The sequence below is a fragment of the Camelus bactrianus genome, chromosome 17 (genome assembly GCF_048773025.1).
Source record: "Camelus bactrianus isolate YW-2024 breed Bactrian camel chromosome 17, ASM4877302v1, whole genome shotgun sequence".
Taxonomy (NCBI): Eukaryota; Metazoa; Chordata; class Mammalia; order Artiodactyla; family Camelidae; genus Camelus; species Camelus bactrianus.
In genome coordinates, this window is record NC_133555.1 from 38284635 (window position 1) to 38304926 (window position 20292).

At 36.9% G+C, this 20292-nt stretch overlaps 1 protein-coding gene across 3 annotated transcripts in view; it reads left to right on the forward strand.

Annotated features, from left to right (window-relative positions):
• The window catches only part of ANO10 (anoctamin 10), a 221950-nt gene that overhangs the window by 23008 nt on the left and 178650 nt on the right, over positions 1-20292 (forward strand). Inside the window, exons 3-6 of one of the 3 annotated variants that reach the window (XM_074345110.1) lie at positions 12081-12214; positions 17293-17384; positions 18217-18310; positions 19070-19166. The gene's annotated coding sequence lies outside the window, so the exon portion shown is untranslated. The remainder of the gene's footprint in view (positions 1-12080; positions 12215-17292; positions 17385-18216; positions 18311-19069; positions 19167-20292) is intronic. The other 2 variants (XM_074345111.1, XM_074345112.1) reach the window with 2 other exon arrangements.

Below are 20292 nucleotides of genomic sequence, written 5' to 3' on the forward strand. Positions count from 1 at the left end.
TGTTGAGTAGAAGTGGCAAGAGTGGACTTCCTTGTCTTGTTTCTGATCTAAGGTGAAATCATCCAGTGTTTCACCATTAAGTGTTGTATTAGCTGTAATGATCCTTAGATGTCCTTTACCAGATTAAGGAAATCCCTTTGTATTTTTCATTTGGGAAGTGTTACTATTTGTAAAAGAGTATTGGCTTTTGCCAAATGCTTTTTCTGCATCTATTGGGATTATCATGTGAATTTTTCCTTTAATGTATTAATATTGGATATATATGCATATTAAACAATATTATATTGTATGTATGTGTATACTTTATGTATATATGTATATTTTATAGGTTAAAATAACTGCATTCCTAGGATAAATCCCCCTTGCTTGTAGTAAGTATTCCTTTTATATATGTTGCTGCATTTGGCTTACACTATTTTGTAGGGAATTTTTAAACATCTACATTCATAAGAGATGTAGGTCTAGTTTTCTTTTCACTGTGCTGTCTTTGTCTGGTTCTGGTATTATAGTAATATTGGCCTGATATATTTAATTGAAAATTGTTCTTTCTCATATTTTTGGGAGGAGTTTGTAAAGGATTAGTGCTAAAACTTCTTTAAAGATTTGGTAGAATTCACCAGTGAAGCTATCTGGACGTGGGCTTTTCTTTGAGGGAAGTTTTCAAAATTACTAATTCCATCTCTTTACTTCTTATTGGTACAATCAGATTTTTACTGTCTGCTTGAGTTAGTTTTTGTCTTCCTAGTAATTTGCACACTTCTTCTAGGTTATCTAATTTGTTGTCATACAATTGATCACAATATTCCAATATTCTCTTTTTACTTCTGAAAAATTAGCAGTGATGACCCCTCTTTCATTCTTGATATTGGTAATATGAATCTTTTCTCTTTTTTTCTTGTATAGTCTAGATAATGGTTTCTCAACGTAGTTGCTCTTTTCAAAGAGCCAATTTTTGTTTCTCTATTGTTTTTCTATTACTTAATTTATTTCCACTGCAATATTTATTATTTCCTTCCATTTGATTTTGACTTAGTTTGCTCTTACATTTTTAATTTTTAAGTTGGAAATTTAGGTTATTGATATAAGATCTTTCTTCTTTTTTAATACAAGTATTTACAACTATACATTTTAGTCAAAGCATTAGCTTTATTCCATAAGTTTTGCTATTTCATGTTTTAATTTTCATTCACGTCAAGTTATTTTCTAATTTCTCCTGTGATTTTTTTCTTTTACCCATAGTTGTTTAGAAGTATGTTGCTTATTTTTCACATACTTGAGAATTTACCAAATTTTCTTTTTTATTGTTGATTTCTAATTTTATTATAGTGTTGTCAGAGAACATTCTTTGTATGTTTTAAATTATTTTCAATGTGTTGAGGCTTGTTTTGTGGCCTGGCAGATGGTAAATCTTAGAGAATGTTCCACATGCACTTGAGAATAAAGGGCATTCTGCTGTTGCTGGGTGGAGTGTTCTATAGATGTCTGTCAGGTCTCATGGGTTTGTAGTGCTATTCAGGTCTTATTTTCCTTGTTTGTCTTCTGTCTGGTTATTCTATCCATTATTGAAAGTAGGATATTGAAGTCTCCAATATTATTGTTGAATTTTCTATTTTCTCCCTTCAATTCAGCATTTCGTGGTTCTCTTGTTAGCTACATGTATGCTTGTATATGTTATGTCTTCCTGAGGGATTGAACCTTTTCTCACTGTAAAATGTCCTTCTTTTGCACTAGTAACAATTTTGGACTTAAAAACTATTTTGTCTGATATCAGTATAGCATTTTCAGCTCTCTTTTGGGTACTTTTGTCCAGGTGTGTATTTTTTCCATCCTTTTACTTTCCACCTATTTAGGTCTTTCAGTCTAGTGGAATCCTGTTTTTGTATCCTTTTTGCCAATTTGTGCCTTTTGATTGGGATGTGTATTCCACTTGCATTTCACGTAGTTGTTGATAAGGTAAGCTCTGCATCTGCCTCTTTACGTTTTTTTCCTTTTGTATGTCTGATGTCTTTTGTTCCTTTATTCTTCCATTACTGACTTCTTCTGTGTTAAATAAGTATTTTATAGTATATCATTTTAATTCCCTGTTTCTTTTATTGTATTTAGGCACTATTTTTCTTAGAGATTGCCTGGAAATTACAATTAACATCTTAAAACTACCTAGTTTTTATTAATACGAACTTGATTTCAATAATATACAAAATTCCAACATAGCTCCAACTATGTTCAACAAAACTCCAGCAGAGCTCCATTCCCTCCTTTTTTTGTACTATTACTGTCAGAAAACTTTCATCTGTACACATTATAAGCCCATCAACACAATTTTTATCTTATTGATTCAGCAATTATCTTTTAAATCAGATAGGAGAAGAGAAGTACTTTTATAAGGTCTTTTACGTTTACATACGAATTTACTTTCATTGGTTCTCTTTATTGCTTCATGGGGATCCAAGTACCTTTCTAATGTTCTTTCATTTCAGCCTGAGGTCTCCCATTGGCATCTTGTAACATTGGTCTGCTAGTGATTAATTCTCTCAGTATTTGTTTACCTGGAAAAGTCTCAATTTCTCCTTCAGTATTACAGGCTAATTTTGCTAGATAATAGAAATAGTTGGTAGTCTTTTTTTCCAGTACTTTGAATATATCATCACACTGCCTTTTGGCTTCCATGGTTTCTGATGAGACGTCAACTGCTAATCTTATTGAGGATCTCTTGCACATGAATTGCTTCTCTCTTGCTGTTCCCAAGACTTTCTCTCTGGCTTTTGACAGTTTAACTCTAATGTGTCTAGTTGGGAACCTTTAGGAATTTGTTGAGTTGCTTTGATAGGCAGATTAATGATTTCATCAAATTTGTGACATTTTGGACCATATTTTTAAAAAATATTCTTTCTGCCCCCTTTTTTCTCTGTGCCCTCTGTCTGGGACTTCAGTTATATGTATTTTGGCTTGATTGATGTTTTCCTGCAGGTCTCTAATACTCTGTTCATTTTTTTCATTCTGGCCATCAAAATAGATAATCTCAATTGGCTGATTCTTCTTGGCCAATTCAAATATTGTTGAGTCTGTTTAGTGTTTTTTTTTTTCTTTTTTCATTTCAGTTATTATACTTTTCAACTCCACAAATTCTATTTGGTTATTTAAAAATAATTTCTATTTCTTTACTGATCTTTCTACTCAGTGAGATATCTTCCTCATACTTAATTCTTTAGACATGGTTTCCTTAATGTCTTTGAATATTTTTATAATAGTTGGTTTAAAGTCTTTGTCTAGTAAGTTCACCTTCTGGGTTTCCTCAGTCACAGCTTTTTTTTTTTTTTTTTTTTTTTTTTGACTTTCTGACAGCTTTTTATTGACTGCTTTTTTCTTCTTTTTTTTTGTTTGGATCACATTTTACTGTGTTTTTGTTTTGGGCTTTTTCTTTTTTGGATGGCATAATTTTTGATGAAAACTGGACATTTTATATAACATGGCAACTCTATAGATCAAATTTTTTTTCCTCCCTCCCCAGGGTTTGCTATAGTTCTTACTGTTCATTGTTACTGTTGCTGCTGCTGTTTGGTTGGTTTCATGATTTTCCTAATTTAATTCTGTAAAGTTTGTATTCTTTGCCATGCATGGCCACTGAAGTACTGCTTGGTTAGCTTAGTGGTAAGCTAATAACTGAACACTGATTTTTTTTATCTTCCTGGATCCACTAAGTCTCCCAGCCTTCCCTTAGGGGCTTTTTGTGTGTGTTGGGGGCAGGTGGTTTACATGATGGTCTTGGTCTTCTTTTGCTGCTTGCATAGACCCTCAAGCTCAGTCAATGGCAAGAGATGCACACTGGCCTGTGTGTGCATGTGGCACCTAGATTCCCAGGAATACATCAGAGCTTTACAAAACCCCCTGTGGGCATCTCATTCCCTAGTTTTTCTTTTTAAGTTTTTGGTCAGCCTCTTATTAGCTATAAATAACCCCAGGCAGCTTTCATGTCAAACAATTACCACTGTTCATGTATGAAGCTTGTTTAATCCCTGTATAAACCTATGAATTCTGAACTATTATTATCCCTATTTACAAAGGAAGAAGCTGAGATCCAAAAACATTAAGTCTATGCATCTGTTACACAGCTGAGCAGTGATTGCATCAGAACCCAAAACTCTGCAGTTTGTTTCCTTCCAGAGCCCAAGGGGATACAGCTGAAAAGCAACTTGGAATTAGACAGTAGAAGGATTTGAATATTTTGAATGCTAGGTAGTCCAGTCTCCTGGACTGAACTCAGTAGTTGAAGGAATGAAGCTCTAATAGCAGATTTCTAGACACTAACCATTGGAAGGTGGAAGAGAATTTTCTCCTTTGAGAAGAAAGGGTGCTTTCTCTCTTTCCCACCTTTCATAACAAGCCAGTCACTGCCTTCCAGACAGGGGTGACTCTGCAGTACTTGAAAGGAAGGGTTTTGTGTAACCAGCACCAATTTCCCCTTTCAGAACTGAGCTGTAATTAAACACTTACACTTGTCCACGTGAAGAAACGGAGACCTCTGATGCAGCATGACAATGGCTCTCTGAATAACTTTCTTTTAGGGCTGCACTGTCCTCCCTGTAAAATATGGAGGCTGGATTAGGTGACTGCTACAGTCCTTTTCACCATAACATTGATATATTAATCTTTTAACTCAAAGACAAATTTAGAATCAGAGTGACACCTGCTGTAAGATGAGAGTATGGAAGGAGCAGGACAGGTACCAGGCAGAAGTGCACCCGGTCTGCTCTCTCCCCTTCCCTGTCACCCCTGCTCAAAATAGGGAACCAGAAATTGTCCCTCTTGCAAGCATGGGAAATAGAATTATTAGGACCTTTTGTTTTTGCATTATATCACAGTGAGACACTTATGGTTTATTCTCAAGATCAATGTCTACTGAGACAAAGCTAACTTATAACTCTGAACGTGACTCAGCACTAGAATGATAAACCTCCCATGCAAGTTTCCCACTGGTCAACTAAGCAACTTATAACAGGCAGAACCATTTGAAAACTTTTGCTAGATCCTTTTAAAAGCTAAGCACAGAAATGTCAGAGTAGAAATATATACAAGATCTTGTGGTAGCTCAGAGCGAAAAAAAAAATGTGACAATGAATATATGTATGTTCATGTATAACTGAAAATTGTGCTCTACACTGGAATTTGACAAAACATTGTAAAATGACTATTACTCAATAAAAAAAAGTTAAAGAAATAAAAGAAACATTAAAAAACAAAAGAAATGTCAGAGTAAAGAAATGTACCCATATCACTCAGGGCTTGATGGAAATAGGGATTTTGTTTTTTAAGCAAACAAACCAGAAGAGCTTGTACTTGCTCCTGTCCAAGTTCAAAGCAATCACCCCAGAGAGAATACCAGCACAAAGCATTTTAGGAATGCGTTCAGTGGAATTGTCTTTAGAGGCAGGGAACACTATCTTTAATGTCTTAGAAGGAGTTCAACTTTAAACCTTTGAAGATGGGCTTTATTTGCAAAACCAATCACAAATTAGACCCAGGGCTTTCGATAGTGAATAAGGAAGATAATCAAGATAAATAATGCCACACTGGATTTCTAAATGAGGTGTGACCTGTTTTTCAGCTTTAATCTGTAAGTTTTCTAATTTGGGGATGATGCAATGGAATCATGCTGCCTACCTTTTTGCTGATAGATCAGTGTGTATTTGTGATGCTGTTGGTATCAGTCAGGCTCTGGCAGGACACAGACTGCACGCTCAAAGGGCAGAGGGGCATAAGTGAAAAGGGTTTAGGAAGGCATTTTTAGAGTGGTGTGGGGGTCACTGAGACAGCCATTGGGCAGGACAGAGCACAGATCTGGAGTGGCTGGTGGAGGACAACGCATGTCCACCATCGTCAGCATTGTCCCTCTCTATTTCAGATAGCGAGGGAGCAGTTCTTCCATGCTAGAGATTAAGTGTCTATTCGTGGATCTCATTTCTCCCTGATGTTTGTTCCTTTGTCTCTGGGTGCTGCATTATATCACATTAAAGTCTAAGAATAAATCAGATTATTCCTGTCTGCGGGGAAGATGGTGTTTTTTTGTTTTGTTTTGTTTTGTTTTTGTTTGTTTGTTTTTTTAATAAATGGTGTTGGAACAGAGAGAGAAAGCCATCTGGAAAAGGATGACAAAGTGAATCTAAACCTCACATTGAAATAAACTCCAAATGGATCAGAGACTCAAATGTAAAACATGAAACCAAAGAAGTATTGCACAGGTGAACTACTTTATAATCCAGAAGTGAGGAAACCCTTTCAAAATCCAGGGGTGATACAGTGAAAAGACTGATAAATTTTACTACCTAGAAACAAAGAAAATAGAACACCTTGAGCAAAGTCAAAAGACAAATGACAAACTGGAGGAGAAATGTTTGTGAACTGAAATAATCTCCAGAATATACTTTTCCATTAAAAAAGCTAGCACATATCAGTAAATGGAGTGTGCCATATTTTGTGTTTAGGAAAAAGAGAAGGAAAAGAATATATTTAGATACTTGCTTATATTTTCAAAAAGAAACAATAAAAATGGTTACCTATTTGGAAGGTGGGGGGAGTGAAGTGAAGGGAGGTGTTTGGAAGTGAAACTTCTGTGAGTTTGGTTATCTTTCCACACAGTTTTTTTCTTTTTATTGTTTATATTTATATATATTTATTTATTATGTTTCCAGTGTACAGCCTTATAATTTGACATCTGTACACAGTACAAAGTTATCACCATCACAAGTTCAATTACCATCTGTCATTATACAGTTGACCCCCTTTACCCATTTTGCCCACCTGCCAACCCCTGCCCCCTCTGATAACCACTAATCTGATCTCCGTTACCTATGAGTTTATTTTTGCTTTATTTGTTTTTTGTTTTTTTTAGATTCCACATATGAGTGAAATCATTTGGTATTTGTCTGATTCTGTGTGACTTATCTCACTTAACATAATACATTCAAGGTCCGTCCGTGTTGTCACCAATGGCAGGATTTCATTATTTTTTATGGCTGAGTAATACTGCATTATATATGTATGATAAAAATATAATTATAAGAATATAATTACATGTATTTCTTCCTATCCATTCATTCTTATCCACATTTTCCTTATCCATTTGTCCTTCAGTGGACATGAAGTTTGTTTCCATAGCTTGGCTATTGTAAGTAATGCTGCAATGAACATAGGGGTGCATATACCTTTTCATATTGGTGTTTTTGTGTTCTTTGGATAAATATCCAGAAGTGGAATACCTGAGTCATATGGTAGTACTATTCCAAATTTATCGAGAACTCTCCATACTGTCTATTATGTTGGCTGTACCAATTTACAGTCCCACCAACAGTGTGCAAGTTTCTCTTTCCTCCACATCCTCCAAGATTTGTTATTTCTTGCCTTTTCAATAAGTCATTCTAACAGCTGTGAGGTGATATCTCATTATGGTTTTGATTTGCATTTTCCTAGTAATTCATGATGTTGAACTTCTTTTCACGTGCCTGTTAGCCATCTGTATGGCTTCTTTGGAAAAATGACTGTTCAGGCCCTCTGCCCATTTTTAAATCAGGTTGTTTCATTTTGTTTGTTGTTGAATTGTATGAGTTCTTTATGTATTTTGGATTTTAACCTCTTATTGGTTATATGAGTTGCAGATATCTTCTCCCATTCAGCAGGTTACCTTTTCATTTTGATGTTGGTTTCATTCACTGTACAGAAGTTTTTTAGTTGGATATAGTTCTATTTGTTTATTTTTCCTTCTGTTTCCCTTGCCTTTGGAGTCAGATCCACAAAAACATCAATAAGACCAGTGTCAGTGAGGTTACCGCTTATGTTTTTTCCTAGGAATTTTATGGTTTCAGTTACACAATCAAGCTTTAATCCATTTTGACTTAATTCTTTGTATATAGAGTGAGATAATGGTCTAGTTTCATTCTTTTGCATGTGGCTGTCCAGTTTTACCAAAACATTTATTGAAGAGACTGTCCTTTCTCCATTGTATGCTCTTTGATCCTCTATCATAAATTAATTGTTCATATATGTGTAGGTGTATTTCTGGGCTCTCAGTTCTGTTCCATTCATCTGTGTTTTGTGCTAGTACTATACTGTTTCGATTACTATAGCTTTATAATATTGTTTGAAATTTGGAGCATGAAACCTTTAGGTTTGTTCTTCTGTCTCAAGATTTTTCTGGCTATTTGGGATCTTTTATGTTTCCATACAAAGTTTAGAATCATTTGTTCTAGTTCTAAGAAATATGCCATTATAATTTTAGTAGGAATTGCATTGAATCTGTAGATTGCTTTGGGTAGTATGGACATTTTAACAATATTAATTCTTCTAATTTATAAGCATAGAATATCTTTCCATTTATTTCCATCTTCTTTAATTTTTTTTTTATTAGAGTAATAGTTTTCAGTGTACAGGTCTTTCACCTCCTTGGTTAAATTTATTCCTAGGTATTTTATTATTTTTGATGCAATTGTAAATGGAATTGTTTTCTCAATTTCTCTTTTTAATAATTTGTTATTAGTATGTAGAAAAGCCATACATTTCTGTATATTGATCTGTATTCTATGACTTTACTGAATTCTGTTGTTAGTTTTAACAGGTTTTTTTTTTTTTTTTTTTTTTGGCAGAGTCTTTAGGGTCCTCTCTATATACTGTATGTCATCTGCAAATAGTGCCAGTTTTTCTCTTTTCTTTCTCCTTTGGATACCTTTTATTTCTTTTTCTTACTTAATTGGTGGTGATTGCTAAGGCATCTTTTCACATGGTTTTTACTTTGGGATCATGTAAATGTTTTGCATATTCAAAAAATTAAAATAAAAAGATAAAAATAAATCCTTAGAGTGGAAAACAATTTGGGACAAATGAGCCTAACTTTATTTGAAATGTGGCAACATAGCTACACAGAGAACAGTATTATTTTAAAAATCTGATTATACACACTTTGTGGGATATGATCTAAGGATAAACGAATAGAATGAAATCTTAAACTTCACTCAGAAATGTATTGTTAATATAGTAGTATAATTCTGAACTAGGAGAAAACAAATATATAATCTGAAGTAGGAGAAAACAAATACTACAAACGAAGATTTTCAGTATAAGGAAAAAAGATACAAAAACAAATATTAAATCAAAGAAGTTAAAATAAAACATTGTAAGTTAAATTTGAATTGATAATGTCTATATGAGCTCATCTTTTAAAGTACATATGTCTTTCCTAGAGCTGTCCACTGAAAGGGCCTAGAAGCAGTGATACCTCATGCTAATGTGCACACCTTACCCCCAGATTTTGGTTTCTAAATATTATTTCTCACCAATAAGGAGAATGTCCTCATTCTTAGGAGATGCATGTTGAAATAGGAATTAAATGGCATGCAACCTACAATTGATTTGCAAATGTTTCAACTGGGTGTGTGTGTGTATTTGTGGGTGGGTAGGTGGTAAGGATCTAATTACTGCACCAAGAAATCTCCTTTCCTGCACCTGGTATAACTTCTGAAGAATTAGCTCCAGCTATCCACACTCTCCTATAGACATAGCCTCCATTCTCAAGATGAACAAAGGCTGGAGGAATATTCGTGAAAAGATCTAAATTATTAAATTGCATGTATCTGAGGCTCAGAGATCCTAAAGATGGACAGTGCCATGTTTGCTCTAATTTTTTGCTTAAAACTACCTAAATCCTGTCAATTCAGACATTTAAAGTAGAATACATGGTACCATGTATTCAATGTTTCTATTCAATGTTTATTGAAATGCCATTTTCCAGCGCTTTTTTTCGGTTTTTTTTGTCTATGATATGTAAGAGTTCCCATCAGCAGCTATTGGATTTGATCTTTCCTTAGAAAGTGGGAAATATGGATTCCCCCTGGGCCTCTATAACTAACTTGTGATGTAGCTTTGGGCAAGTCATACCACCTTTGGGGATCTTTGTTTTTCAACTGCCAAATGTAGGGGTTGGACTTGTTTGTTTTTAACCGTAAATTTTTATTTTTGATTTGATTTGTTTTGATTTTGCATTTTCTCCAAATAGGGCTTTGCATCTGCAAATAAAAGGAGCAGCAAGAGAGAGAGAGAAGAGTAAGGTTTCATTGGCATATGAGGTGGCAACTGGAGTAGGATAATTTTTTTCCGGATAATTTTTTGGCACAATCCTGAGTCAGATTCTTTAAACATGTTAGTTAGGTAAGAGCAACAAATGGTTCCTCAATGATAAGAACAATATTTTGTCATAAGATTTTATTTATAGTAATTCTTAATTCTAAGAATTCTTATTTTTAAATCCAGAAGGAAAAGGATGGATTCTGAGTGGTTCCAGCTATCCAAAACCTCCCTCTGGCTGCCACTCATGTGGCCACCTGCATGGCTATGCTAGAGGTGGCTAAGGATTTGTAACACACCTCAGACTTTGGTTTAATACTGCCAAAAAAAACTTACCATGACAGTGCCAGTGAAACATGGTAAATCCTCTGTTTACTTGCATGACTGGGGAATTAGACAGTCAACTGTGACCATCTATCAAAAATGTCTACAAAAAGCACTGAGCATGAAATCCTATTGAAAACCATTTCATTCTTTTAATTATTCATTAGGTTCTTCAGAATCTGTCAGACCTTCAAGGTCATTATTATGAATATTGATAGTAATGTGGCAATGGAAAGGTATGTTTTAAAAGAGTTTTGTTTAGTAGAATATTGTGAGTAAAAGAAGTCATCATTTTATCAGGTGTGTGTGAATCCACATGGTGAGAAAATGGGACCATTAGAAGCAAACCTTCCAGAGACTTTCTGGTGCCTGGGATAGGTACCCACTCTCCATATACCCTTGTGCAGGGGCCTGGAAGGAGAGGTTGCATGCTAATTGGTAGGGAGAGGGGTGAGGGAGAGGGGGGATGAACTGGTGTCAGACAGAAATGTTCTCCACTGGCCAAGGGAGATGCTTTGCCCCCTAGCCAATTGTTTTTTTTGTTTGTTTGTTTGTTTGTTTGTTTGTTTTTAATTCAGCCAACATTGATCAGATGCTTTCTCTTTACTATGCTTTGTGCTAGTTTGGAAATCTCCTCAAAATGGATCTGGTTGAGTGGAGCAGCTCCAGTAAACTTCTGCAGCATAAGCTGGGGGCACACTTTGCTACCGTTTCTTCCCCATCCCTCAAAACATACAACCAGTAGTGAGAAGTACGGTGAAATTTAAACCCATTGAATATAAATGTGTCAAATGACTGATAAGCTCAAATATCACTTCTTCAAGCAAAGTGTTGTAAAGTGGATCCTTATGGAGTGACTGTTCAGAAACACTGTTTTCAGGCCCCCTCAGGTTCCTCCCCTCTTGCCCCTGCAACATTCACTTCTGTAGCCCCAAGTCTCAGGACTAGGCTTGCTTAGGCTAGCGACATTCTGATGAGCTCACCTCAAATGTATTGTCATATCAAATGTATTGATATGACAAAATAATGCCAGAGAAGTTCCCTGAATGACCTGGGCTGCATCCAAAAAGGCTCATATTTGACAATGTACTGATATATCAGATTCTACTTTCTGGAACAGCAGAGTTGTCCATGTTTCCATCACAAATTCATTCCTCAACTTACTTTAATATGCAGCATTAGGATCTATGTCTTAAACATTACCCAGAGGGAAAGCGGTGGGTGGGAGGAGGGATAGATTAGGAGTTTGGGAATTACTATATATAAAATAGATAAACAACAAGGACCTACTGTATAGCACAGGGGACTATTTTTAATTTCTTACAATGAGCTGTAATGGAAAAGAATCCATCCAAACAGCATAGGAATGCACCATGAACACCTAGAAAGGTATGGATGTGCGTGCTCTGGAATGTCAAGGCAAGCTTGCTGAGTCATCTGATCCCTGGGCTTGCTGCACTACAGTGATTTCAAATGGGTCAAGTTCTTTGACGTCCCTTCAGAAGATGGAGCCTAATTCCCCCTCCTTGACTGCAGGCTGAACTTAGTGACTTGCTTCTCACAAATACAACAAAGTGGAAATGATGGTGTGTGACTTTGGGGATTAGGTGATTAAAAGGCATTACAGCTTCCCACATGCTCTCTTTCAGGAGGACACATAAGCAGTTCTCTGAAGAGGTCTACGTGTGAAGAACTGAGGCCTCCTACCAACAACCATGTGAGGGAGTCACCTTGGAGGCAGATCTGCAGCCCTGGTCAAGCCTTCAGATAACTGCAGCCCCAGGTGATGTCTTTTTTTTTTAATTCTTATTTTTTATTGAAGAGTAGTTGATTTACAATGCTAGTATCATGTGTATAACAAAGCAACTCAGTTATACATATACATATATATTTTTTCAGATTCTTTCCATTACAGATCATTACAAGAAATTGAATATAGTTCCCTGTGCTATATATACAGTAGGTCCTTGTTGTTTATCTATTTTATATATAGTGATGTGTGTCTCCTAATCTATCCCTTCACTCCCCTTTCCCCTTGGTAACCACAGTTTGTTTTCTGTGTCCATGAGTCTATTTCTGGTTTGTAAATAAAATTTGTGTCTTTTTTTTTAGATTCCACATATAAGTTACATCATATGATATTTGTCTTTTTCTGTCTGACTTACTTCACTTAATATGATAGTCTCCAGGTCCATCCATGTTGCTGCAAATGGCATTATTTGGTTCTTTTTTATGGCTGAGTAGTATTCCATTGTATATCTATATCTAGGTGACATCTTGACTACAACCTCAGTAGTGATCCTAGGCCCGAATCACTGAGCTAAGCCACGCCCACATTCCTGACTCTCAGAAATTGTGTGAGATAAGTATTTGTTGTTCTAAGTTGCTGTGTCTGAGGGTAATTTGTTATACAGCAATAGGTACTATATGCACCTACCTGAAATAGTTTCTTTCCTCTCCTTGATGGCCACTGGGCAGCCTCACATGCCTGTGAAGGGGACTGTTTCACTCTGCAGAGGATGCACAACTCCTGCCCAGTACACTCTGGGAATCAGGTCTTTGACCATTGTTTCACACTGAGTGCCAAGCAGCTGCTCTCTGAATACTTGTGAGTTAAGTAATTTTACTCTTTAAATATACAATTCACTTTTAATAAGCATTTCATTTGTCAGAAATACTAAAGGAGGAGAAAAGATTTATCACCATATCCCATCTACACCCATTGAGGAGACTGAATGTCCAATATCACATGCATTTATTGTTTTGATTTTGACAGTTAAAAATCCCATTAAAATGACAAATGCTTTAATAGGAAATCTGAATTTTCCAATTTCCAATTTTTCCAATTACAAATTTACAGTGCATACAAACATTTAGAGAAAGCTTCTCTTCTTAACTTTTTGTGGAAAAAAAAAGGAATGAAATTTTGCCGTTTGCAAGAACATAGATGGACTTGGAGTGTGTTATGCTAAGTGAAATAAGTCAGATAGAGAAAGACAAATAGTGTATGACATCACTTTTATGTGGAATCTAAAAAATACAACAAACTAGTGAACGTAACAAAAAAGAAGCAGACTTACAGATAGAACAAACTAGTGGTTACCAGTGGCGGGGGGAGAAGAGGGGAGGGGGACTGTAGAGGGGAGGAAAATAAGAGGTACAAACTATTAGGTATAAAATAAGCTACAAGGACATAATGTACTTATGTGATGAAAATCTGCAGGAAATTCAAAATAACAATATGAGAAATATAGCCAATATTTTATAATAACAGAAATGGAATATATAACCTTTAAAAATTGTGAATCATTATATTGTACAGCTATAACTTATATAATATTGTACATCAGCTATAATTCAATTAAAAAATTTAAAAAAATTTTTAAAGCAAGATATGAGAGAGGTCCATGGATCAGCTGGAACAATCAGTTTAGTTCTAGAAAGTGGGGTTTCTGGCAGTCAGTCCCCATCTCTGACTCACCAGGTGTCTGGAAGCCTGAGAAGAAACCACTCAGGGCAGGCACACTATCAGGTGGGAGCAAAGTGCCCCAGACTTTATCTCTTGAGAACTTTCATTTTTCTTCTTAGTTTTGCCTCTAACTTCTCCCTGATCCTATTGTTTTCAATTGGAACATTTCCAAGGGAAACAGAGGCTCAGGTTTTCAGTTTCTGAGACTCCCAATATATTAAACAATTTTTAAAAAGTCCAAACTGGGTTATAAAATGTTTCAATTGCTAAATAAATACTTTAAATATCCAAATTTAATGAAGTACATCTTTTAACACAAAAGTACAAGACAATGTAGTTATACTAATTACAAGATAATGAAAAATATTCAGTTCATTGTGTATGACCATCACTGTCCTGGTCTGTTAAAGGGACACAAACTGAAAGTTATTGAGAGACATCTTCTTTCAATCCTGTGTGTGTATCTTTATACCTGCTTCTGTACCCTCAGAGATGATGTTTTAACTTAAATTTGGAGACATTTGTGAATGTAGAATATATGCCAGAAGACTCCCTTGGCCCTGTAAAGACTCTTGTAGCAGATGCAGGCATAACCCACCCGTATCCCCTCAGGGCTGTGCAACAGCCAGCTTTGCCTTGGGGATACCTCTGGTCTTCCCAACAGAAACTGCAGCCCCAAATACCAGAGAACCAACCTCTTCCAGCCAGCAGTCCTCAGCCAGCTTCCTTACCCATCAGGCAGGAAACTCTGCAGTGTATTCCCACTGGCTCTCAGAGTTGCCTGGTGGGGTCCAACCCCCACCACTCACAGAGCCACCTGCTTGACCACACACCTTCCATCCCCAGTCTCTCTTCTTTGCTCCCCCATCTAGGCTCCTTGGCTCTCCGCCTCAAATCCTTGTCTTGGGGTCTGCTTCTGGGGAAATCCACACTAAGACAACACTGTTTTGAGTTCCTGTTTTTTATGTGTTTGTTAAAGATATACCATATGAAAATACTTACTTCCCACACACTGGGCTACTCAAAGAGAAGGTATCAGAGCTTCCAAATTATAGGGACAAAATAAACCAAGACTACCTGTTACATCAAGTCAAAGACCTTTAAAACATTCCCATTTTCTATTTCATCATATAGATTAAAGGACTATATTTATTTTATCAAAGTCACACAATTCATTTTTATCTATGGACTTAGGTATACTGGACTTGATACTTAAATAGCAGAGTAATAGCTGTAGAATATATTGGAAGAATTTTATATTGAAAGATAGAATGGATTACATTTTATATATATTTTATTTTATATTGGAAGATGGAAGAATTTCACATTATGTCCAGGATACGTGAAAGAAGATGAAGGGATGTCTAGGGCTTTCCAGGGTTCCGAGCATCAGCATTTGACATGAGTGGCAAGCAACAACTAGACATGGGGGCTCAAGTCAGGCTCAGAATATTTTGCTTGGCATGAAGGAAGCAGACACCAGCAACAAGGTGTCCTAAATGATGTATGAGTTGTGACACGTGGGTTCAGGACCCTCGTCTTGTGGTGGGACCAGAGCAATAATTTTGCTGCACTCAGGCCCAGGAAACCCGGAATTGGCAGCATCATCACATTTGAGCCTTTGCCACTAATGACCCCTCCTTCCTTCCCTTCCTTCCTCACGCACCTTCTGCTCTAGCTCCATGGACTGCTCCTTGTTTCCCCAGGCGTGCCTTGCTTTCCTGCCTCAGTATGTTTGCTCATGTCTTCCTACTTCCTGAACGCCTGTCTGCCCCTCCCCTCCCCACTCCCCACTCAGCTCACACATCTCTTTTCATCGAAGCCACCTTGGATATCACATCTGCCATCAATCCTTCCAGGTCCCTCCAGCTCTGAGTAATTTATCCCTCCTCTGATCTCCTAGAGTCCATTTCTTCTTCCTGCTGTAACTGCAGTTGACCCTTAAACAACACGGTTTTGAACTTCACAGGTCCACTTGACATGCGATTTTTTTTCCCCAATAAATAGGTGCTACATGATCTGGTTGGTTAAATCTGCAGATGCAGAACCATGGACACAGAGGGCCCACTGTAAAGCAATTTGCAAACTTCTGATTGCTGGTGGTCGGTGCCCCTAACTGCAGCGTTGTTCAAGGGTCAACTGCATTCTTGATCTTATAATTATGTATACAGGTACCTTGCCTCCCCTACTTGTGTGAGCTCAGTGAGTGGTCACCAATGAGGAATGCATGAATAAGGGAATGCAAGAATTTTGAAAGTCAGTGGATGGAACTGGAGTGTTTTGGGTTTTAGATTTTTCATCTCTCTTAATCTTGATTGTTTCTGGGGGGCTAGGATGTGTGGAGAAGTAAACAAGAATTCCAGGTAGAGGAAAAACATGAGTATACGCACACACCCAACCGTGTGTGTGTGTGTGTGTGTGTGTGTGTGTGTGTGTGATAGGTAGGTAGGTAGGTAGGTAGGTAGATAGATAGATAGATAGATAAAAAGAAGATCTCCAGGAAATTCAGAATTAGCTGGTTTCCTCTGGAGAGAGAAACTGAATAGTTGGAGCACAGGGAGAGATATCTACTTTTTACTGCCTACTCTCTTATAGTTTTTACTTTTGTACTAAGTACCTGTGTTACTTACTTTAACATTTTTTAAATTAAAAGACATATAAAAAAGAAATCCAGAGGGGAGAGTATAGCTCAGTGGTAGAGTGCATGCTTAGCATACACAAAGTCCTGGGTTCAAACCCCAGTACCTCCATTAAAAACAAACAATCAAACAAACAAACAAATAAATAAACCTACTTACCTCCCTCCCCCACCCCCCAAAAAACCCCCACAAAAGCAAACAAAAGAAAAAGTTTAAAAAAAAGAAGAAATCCAGTAATTTTTTTGTCTGCTTACAAAGCATGTGTAATTCTGAAGTTCGGCCACTGTGCAGTCTGTAGAATATACTTCTGTTGGGAAAACTCATGAGTTGTGCTCGTAGCAAGGCTGCTTCTAATTGCTGGGAGAGAATTCCACATGGGGATCTTTTGTGTGTCTGCACATCTTCTGAGTAAAGGCACTGACATGTTTGCTCCAAACTATCCTTTTTTTTTTTTTTTACTATACAAAATTAATTTATTTTGCTGTACTCTTTGACAGGTTGCAGTTAATACTTTATTGCCTAAAGTTTTAAGTAGAGTAATTGAAGGACTCCAGGACCTTGATGATGATGTCAGAGCTGTTGCTGCGGCATCACTAGTACCTGTGGTAGAAAATTCTGTGTATATTCAGACACAAAAAAGAAATTAAATATTTTTGTATTTTCTTCCTTTAGAGCTTGCTTACACTTGAGGTATAGAGTATTACAGAAAACACTGAGTACTTTTTTCTCCATTCCCTATTTTTCTTATTACAGATAGCTCTCTGTTGCATGGGATCTCGATCATATATTGTGCTTGGGAGGAGTGAATTGTGTCTATTTCTCTTTCCCTGTCATGTGCAGAACAGGTAAGGAGCTTCCTTGAGAAGAAAGCAACCATTCCTTTTTTATTTTATTCCTGGTTCCAAACTATCTTTAGAAGGATGTTTGTATAGCAAACAGCCTTAAGATAGAGCTGGTTTCTCCCTATGGAGCAGAGGGCAGATCTATTTTCTGTCTAGGATAATAAAGATAATGTCTCTCTCAGGGGTGAAGGTTGAGCAGGCTGGCTCTCAGCCTCTTAGAAGTCCAGGGTTACCTACACTCAAGAGTTTCTGAGCTATGATGCAAACCCAGCGAGTGTGCAGAATCCACCTGGGCTGCTCCACAGTGCCCCCATGGGACCTGGGGACAAGGGGAGCTGACACAAACAGGGAGTTCACACTGACAGCCATGCAGTGAGTAATGAAGTCCTCTGTCTCTGACCCAGGAGTCCCTGGTCTTCTGTTAGCATCTATGAAACTGACAAGGTAACTTACGAGCTCACAAGTATGATCAAATGTCATACCCGTTGTAGTTCTTGACATTAATGATACAGATTTTGATAGTTGAAGATACTCATCTTAATCAAAGTTTAATATTTAGGTGAACAGTTTCATAGAGGAATTCTATTACTTCAATGGCTGTATTCCAGGAATGTAGTAGATACACAGAAGACATGGAAGAGATCCATGAGCCATTTCACCTGTTCCCTGCTAAGACAAGAAACTGAAAGAACACTGGGAGTCAAATTGTGCCCTTGGTTATTTGGCAGATGTTAAATGGTCATTATGTTATAGGTTTCCAGTAAAAACAGTGGAAATAAAATGACACTTTCTCCAGGATATTCAAAATACTTATATGATATTTCATCCACTCTAGCAAGTAGGTGTTCGTATCAACACTTACGGGGAGGATGAAAACAGCGGACACATTTCTTTCTAGGAGGATGAGAGAGATCTTTTAATACATGAAAGTAAGTATCTGCTTTTCATTTTTAGATATCAAAATAGAAAACATCGAAAAAAAATTTTTTTTTTTGCTGTTGTTATAGCAGCCAGAACTGACTAATAAAACTCTCCATCTCTGACACAACAAGAGACATCTGAAGCTCAAGACCACGCAAACCTGATGGCAGTGGTACCCAGGGCAGTGAGGATAAGTTAGAGATGCTTGCAGAACTGGAGAGAGCACACTCATGAGAGCAGATCTCAGATTATGTGATTGTAAAATTGGAGATCCTAATGGAATAAACCACTTATAAACTGTAAAGGATTTTATTCAGGGTATAAAATTAATATGCATAAGTCTATGTTCATATAACAGGCAACAACCAAATAGAACCTGTAATGGAAGAAAGGATCTCATTTATGCTAGCAACAAGAAAAGGTAAATTACCTAGGAATAAACTTCTTAAGAAATGGGCAAGGGAGTTGGGTATAGCTCAGTGGTAGAGTGCATACTTAGCATGCACGAGGTCCTGGGTTCAATCCCCAGTACCTCCATTAACAAAATAAATAAATAAAAATTAAAATAAATAAAATATTAAGAAAGAAAGGAAATATGCAAGATTTATATGAGGAGATGCTATATACAGGGGTTGGAAGCTTAAAAATAACATCGGGTTTTCTAGTTAAATGCACTCACTTGAGATCAGGTCTGTAGAAGACAGGAAAACATCCTGCTGTGGCTCCTGGACCTCCCACTGGAGAGGAACGTTGTGGTTTCTTTTCAGTAACTTCCCATCTTTAATCTCAAGCTTCCTGGATGTCAAGAAGCATCAGTGGTTGTGGCAGCTTCCTGATCCAACTCTGGGATCCCAGGATCACAGGGTAAGGTGTCCATTCTCCACATTCAGGCCATGGCTCCAGTAGCCTCAAAATTAGCGGCTCCATGGTAGACTAGTTTGGCAGTGTTGTTCACTCCAAGATATCTAGCCTAGAAGTGCTTCTCCCAGCCTCCCAGTTATTTGATAAGCCTTTTAGAAATCTGAGTTGGAATAGAGGCACTGGTATTCAGGAAAGAGGTTGCAGCTGGAGGCATGGATTTGCTAGTTATCATCACAGAGAAGATATTTGAGGCTGTGAGACTTACAGAAGAGAAGGGGACCAAGGACTGAGCCCTCGTTCTTAACTCCAGTTAGTAACAGGTTGAGGTTAGAGGGAAAAAATGCACAAGAGCTTAGGAAGGACTGGCCAGTGAGATGGTAGGGCGAGGAGACCATATAGAACACTGCACAGAATTTGGCTTTATTGGATGTGAGGGTTTTTTAAAAAATATTTCTCCACATACATGCACTACACACTGGGTATAACTTTCTTTTTTTAATGAAATATATTTGATACATAACATTGTGTAAATTTAAGATGTTCAACATGTTAACTTGATATATTTATATATTGTAATATGATTGCATTGTAGCAATAATTAGCATCTCTGTTATAGCCATTACATAATTATCATTTCTTTGTAGTGACTGGAATAATTAAGTTCTAGACTCAGCAAGTTAGATGATTATAATACGATACTGTTGTCTATATTCACTAACGCGTGTATTAGATCTCTAGGGCTTATTTACTACTTACCGCAAGTTGGTACCCTTAAGCATTATTTGTCCTTTCCCTCCACTCCCACCCCCACCATCATTTTACTCTGTGTTTTTATGAGTTTGGTTTTTAGATTTCACATATAGTGCTATCATACAGTACTTGTCTTTCTATGTCTGACTTATCTCATTTAGCATAATGTGCTCAAGGACCATCCATGTTGTAGCAAATGGCAGAATGTTCTTCCTCCTCATGACTGAATAATATTCATATATATATATATATACCTGGATGTGAGGTTTTAATAGTAAATTGGATTTGGGTTTTTCATTACCTGAAGGTGAGTTACAACTTAAATGAGACTTGTTCTTACATTTGAAAGTGACAAGAAAATTGGATTCTGGACCTTAAG